This window comes from Salvelinus fontinalis, chromosome 24 (genome assembly GCF_029448725.1).
Source record: "Salvelinus fontinalis isolate EN_2023a chromosome 24, ASM2944872v1, whole genome shotgun sequence".
In the NCBI taxonomy this organism is placed as follows: domain Eukaryota; kingdom Metazoa; phylum Chordata; class Actinopteri; order Salmoniformes; family Salmonidae; genus Salvelinus; species Salvelinus fontinalis.
Window position 1 is genome coordinate 35,098,894 of NC_074688.1, and position 5,699 is coordinate 35,104,592.

Genomic DNA, 5,699 nt, shown 5'->3' on the forward strand with positions numbered 1-5,699 from the left:
GTTGACTTGAACATACAAGACGAACTGGCACAGAGAGGCAGGAAACACAGGGATAAATACACCAGGGAAAATAAGCAACACCTGGAGGGGGTGGAGACAATCACAAGGACAGGTGAAACAGATCAGGGCGTGACATCGATACGTTTTATCTATAATTTCTCTTCATATGACAAGGTTTGAAAAGGATTTGCCAGTAGATAGTTGATGTGATTCATGATGATGACTGCTTGCGTAGCTTGCTAGCTAAGGTTTTGAAAGTATGATGTTGACATGATAATTTTTTCTGTGGCCAATGACCTTGAGCTTTCTTGGATGGGCACTTCTAATGTAACTATGGCAGCACCCAAGGGGCTTGAATTTTAGAGCTCAGCCCGTAGATTTTGTGGTGATGTAGTGACCCCATGAGTGACAGAACACTGAGCAAATCACGGCGCAACTAGAGAACATTACCAACCCCTACGCTCCGCATTTTCTGCTGGCTGCCTCACCACCACAGAAAGCACTGAGCTAGACTGAAACATGTAACACATGTATAAAATGAATGAGTAAAGTTGAAACTATTTGCGAAGTGATGTAATGTGATGTTACCTTTTAAAATGAGAAAACCGTCTTCTGTAAACTCCTGTAAAGTTGAACTAAGTCAGCCCAAGTGAATAGGCACTGGTTGGAAATTATGAACCAACCCCTTTTCTACATTTCTATAAGAGTCCCCGTGACCCAATTCACGTTGGACTAAGCAAACCCCAGCGTGTGCTGTGGTGGCGAATAGTTGAATATCCACTCTACATAACGAAAAGTCACTCAAGTTCCGAATACCATGTCAACCATACAGGCCGTGGGAGCTTGCTCTACACGTGAAATGGTATGAACTCTGAACTATTGATCACTCAAGAAGTGAGTCCTAGATGACAGCCTAACAGACTGCAGCTGGAAAGGTAGCAAATCTAGTAGGAGAACACTGACTGACGTGGACCAATCTCCAGAGTGAGATGAACCTCTCAGACCACGTGAACTTCTCACATGACGACCCGGAAGATTCCACAATGACAGGGCGACATCACTGGGCAAACCAGGGCCTCACATCACCAGCTTCACGTAAATACAATGCATTGCGTTTCCAATGAGCGATCGTTAGTGGCATATGTATTTATGTGAGAATAGCTTCCCAGGTCCGATAAAGACAAATGTTCCTTAGTCTTCCTTCCAAAACCCCCTTCTCTTCTCTCTGAATATATCATGTTCTAATATATTGATATATATGTATATCAATATATTATATATGTATATATATATATTGAGCCCCACCTGTTTAGCTTTTTTTTTTTAGCTAAACAGGTGGGGCTCAAAACAGGTAGCTCTGCCCCACCTGCCCTGAATGACGGGTCGCCACTGACTGCACCTATCTGGTTTATGTGACAAATAAAACATATATTATATGCTTTTAGAGATTAAGACTTGTAATTCAATGGGGATTTACCAATATTCATGTTTAACAAACATTAGACGTTCTTTTAACACATTACCTCAACAATTGAGCATTACTATTAATATATGATATATAATGATAATGTTGATGAAACTACTTCCCCCTGCTGTCTAGCTAATGTAAATGCATCTGATTAGTAGATTACCATCCATAGGCTCTACTACTGCATATTGTAGGCCTTCCCTACATATTATAATGAACAGGTGTTTAGATTAGACGCCATGACACACACAGTCTACAGTTAGATGTTCTAGTTTTGTCCAAATTGAGGCCAACCGTCTCCCCCCATGTTGTGTGCTGCAACCACAGCGGTGGTAAAACCAAACTAAGGACAATATTACTCCACTGCTCACCAGAACCATAGACAGTACATCAGCCAGCCAACCACTCTGTGAATAAAATCAACCAGAGTGTATTTTTATCAAGTCCATAATCATGCACTGTACGCTGTACTGAGAAAGTAGATAGAAGAAATACAATGCGGACGATTACTCTAATATTACCCATGGACCTGCACTGATACCAGAGTAGCCATTTGCTTTCTATTTTAGCCACTTTTTAAAATAACACCTCGCTCACTCACTCATCTCGCAACAGCTAACAGCATTTCCTATGTGCATTTGTGTCTGTGGAAGCATAGGAGAGTGTATAGAGTGCATGTGTGGGAGTGAGTGTTTTAACAGAGAGCTACAGGATGTTTTCAGAGTGGACCTCTCTTAAAGGCTTCTTGGAGTCTGGGAAGTTATGAGGTATATAGCATACTACCTGGTATCTCCCTACGTACCACAACGTGCCTAGTGGTGCCTGTTTTAATGAATCCCGGAGAATGTTCAAAAAATATATATAATTGTCACTTTACAGTACAAATACCTTGTAATTTCTTTATCGTATTAAACATACAGCGCTACCAGACAATATTTACATTTTTGTCATTTAGTAGACTCTCTTATCCAGAGTGACTTACAGGATGCAATTAGGATTACGTGCCTTGCTCAAGGATACATCAACAGATGTTTCACCTAGTCGACTCGGAGATTCAAACCAGCAACAATGCTCTTGAGTGCTATGCTATCTAAAGTTCTGAGTCTTCCCTCTGAAGTTCTGAGGTTGTGAGTTCTGAGGTTGTTTTGTTTCCAGGTTGGGGAGTCGGCTGGACGCAATCATTGGTCGTTTTAGGGAGCTGGATGAGGCAGAGAGGGTCCTGACAGGGAGGCTGAAGCGCCACAGGCAGGCTCTGGACAAACAAAAACAACAAAAGCAGGTCTGGACCTCTCTATTAGAGGACAGGTGAGAAAGCCATCAAACAACACACTATGAAGACTACGACAGACCACTATCTTCATCGTCATCATCATTATCCTCATCCTCTTTATTCAGTCAAGCCACTATGAATGTAGGGAATTTTAGGATATTGTGTTTTGTTTATTTAATTGTAGGCTACATATTTGCCTCTCGGCTAAGGTGGTCATTATAAATGATAAACCAGTTTGTCTTCCTTTCTTTCTCTATCATCATCCCCTCAGTCTGTCCACTGTGGAGGTCAGCCTGCTTTTAGGGTATGTTTCCAACACCTTCCACAGCTGCCACCCTCTGGCCCTGCAGCGCGTGCCGGACCTGGCCCCCAGCCTGCCCACCACCGCCTCTGTCCTCCGCACACAGCCCAACAACTGCCGGGTGGACAAGGCTGGGGGGCGGCTCTGAGGGAGCTGGGCCTGAGGGAGAGTGACACCAAGACTTTCTGTGCCATCTTCGTCACCCAGGGGTACCAGCGTGACTACCAGAGGACAGGGAAGAGGGACGGGCAGCAGCAGAGCGACGTGGGCTGTGATACGGAGGTGTGTCAGAACCAGGCGCTGAGGGCCATGCAGGTGGTGGAGAGAGGCAAGGCGGGACCCATCGAGATGAGAGGAGGAGCTTGACATACTGACCAGACCTCCCGTGTTGCGTGCGTGAGCGTTAAAAAATAAATGTACACATACATGTTATTCAATAATTTAATCAAAACTGTTCGCACGCGTCAATGGGTCTCTGCGTAGCCAGGTGCTAAAATAGAACCTGGTTCTATTTTAGAAGCTTGACGTGCTGCAAGTCCTGCCTCTCCCATCTACTCATTGGTTTTTACAAGCATATACCCACGTAGGTGACGAGATCCACACTCCAGTCTAGTTAGTGGCACTAATGAAGAAGAAAAATGAGCGAAAGATTAATCAAAGAAAAATAAGTAAAAAACAGTGGTGTGTATTCATGAACGCCAAGAGAAGCCAGGCTTCCCCCAAAAATGAATCAAGAAAAAAGAAAAAAACATTTATCTTTTGTCTCTGTGTTTCATAACTGTCCTTCAATTCGCAAGAGGCTGAAAGCATCCAAGGGAACGAAACAGCGGCCCTGTCTCTGAATGTGTAGCCCATCTATATGATGCTGTCTGGTCAAAAATGCAACAGAAGCCAGCCAGCATTTGACCTCCCTTGATAAAAAAACACATAAAATAATAACCAATCAGCGATGAACTAAATTGAGTGAGCTCAACTGTGAATGGTCCAGACGCACCAAAAAAAAGTATCAAAGGAAGTCAGTTTTGATTTGGCTTCACACCAATTACATTACATCAAACGCTAAACGTCATTGACAGTAAAAACTTGAATTGTTTCCTCTCCATGTGTTGTTGTCCTCAAAATTGGCCCTGTCCTAAATTAGCAATGGATGGAGATAGGGATTTGGACTTGTGGTTTGACTTAATTATCTGTACTGGCCAATGATTATAACTGTGATTCTGATTCAACCATAAATTCCTACATTGTGCACCTGGCCTGAGGGGTGCACATTTTGGTTTTTGCCAAAATAGGTAACAAGTAATTAAAGAGCAGCAGTAAAATAACATTAGCGAGACTATACACAGGGGGTACCGGTACACAGTCAATGTGCGGGGGCACCGGTTAGTTGAAGTAATATGTACATGTAGGTAGTAGAGTTATTAAAGTGACTATGCATAGATAGATGATAACAACAGAGAGTAGCAGCAGTGTAAATGGGGGGGGGGGGGGGGGGAAATGCAAATAGTCTGGGTAGCCATTTGATTAGATGTTCAGGAGTCTTATGGCTTGGGGGTAGACGCTGTTTAGAAGCCTCTTGGACCTAGACTTGGCGCTCCGGTACCGCTTGCCATGCGGTAGCAGAGAGAACAGTCTATGACTAGGGTGGCTGGAGTCTTTGCTCATTTTTAGGGCCTTCCTTTGACACCGCCTGGTGTAGAGGTCCTGGATGGCAGGAAGCTTGTCCCCAGTGATGTACTGGGCCGTACGCACTACCCTGTAGCCTTGCAGTCGGAGGCCGAGTAGTTGCCATACCAGGCAGTGATGCAACCAGTCAGGATGCTCTCAATGGTGCAGCTGTAGAACCTTTTGAGGATCTGAGGACCCATGCCAAATCTTTTCAGTCTCCTGAGGGGGAATAGGTTTTGTCGTACCCTCTTCACAACTGTCTTGGTGTGTTTGGCCCATGTCCGTCAGGAAGTCCAGGATCCAGTTGCAGAGGGAGGTGTTTAGTCCCAGGGTCCTTAGCTTAGTGATGAGCTTTGAGGGCACTATGGTGTTGAACGTTGAGCTGTAGTCAATTAATAGCATTCTCACATAGGTGTTTCTTTTGTCCACGTGGGAACGGGCAGTGTGGAGATAGAGATTGTGTCATCTGTGGATCTGTTGGAGCGGTATGCAAATTGGAGTGGGTCTAGAGTTTCAGGGACAATGGTGTTGATGTGAGCCATGACCATCCTTTCATTTTTCCGTGAAAAGTAATATGCAGTCAACATTTTGTTCAGTATCAGTAACCAAGTTTCCATTCAATTTATCTATGTCGGATAAAAAAAAATAATTAGAAGCCTAATGGAAACAGACATTTTTTGGTCAATTTTACAAATTTCAACATAACAAAATAAGGTAGACAAGGTGGAATGTTTTTGTGTTGGTAAAATTAAGTTTGTGAAAAATGTCTGTGGCTCTTATTCTGGTGACATGATCATCGATGCTTCGCTGCCGTAGACAAATAAAAATAATCTTGCAATTTTGTCCATTATCTAATCTAAGGCAGGCTATACGTAAGCAATAAGGCACGAGGGGGTGTGGTATATGGCCAATATACCACCGCTAAGGGCTGTTCTTAACATGACACAACGCAGAGTGCCTGGATACAGCCCTTAGCCGTGCTATATTGGCCATAT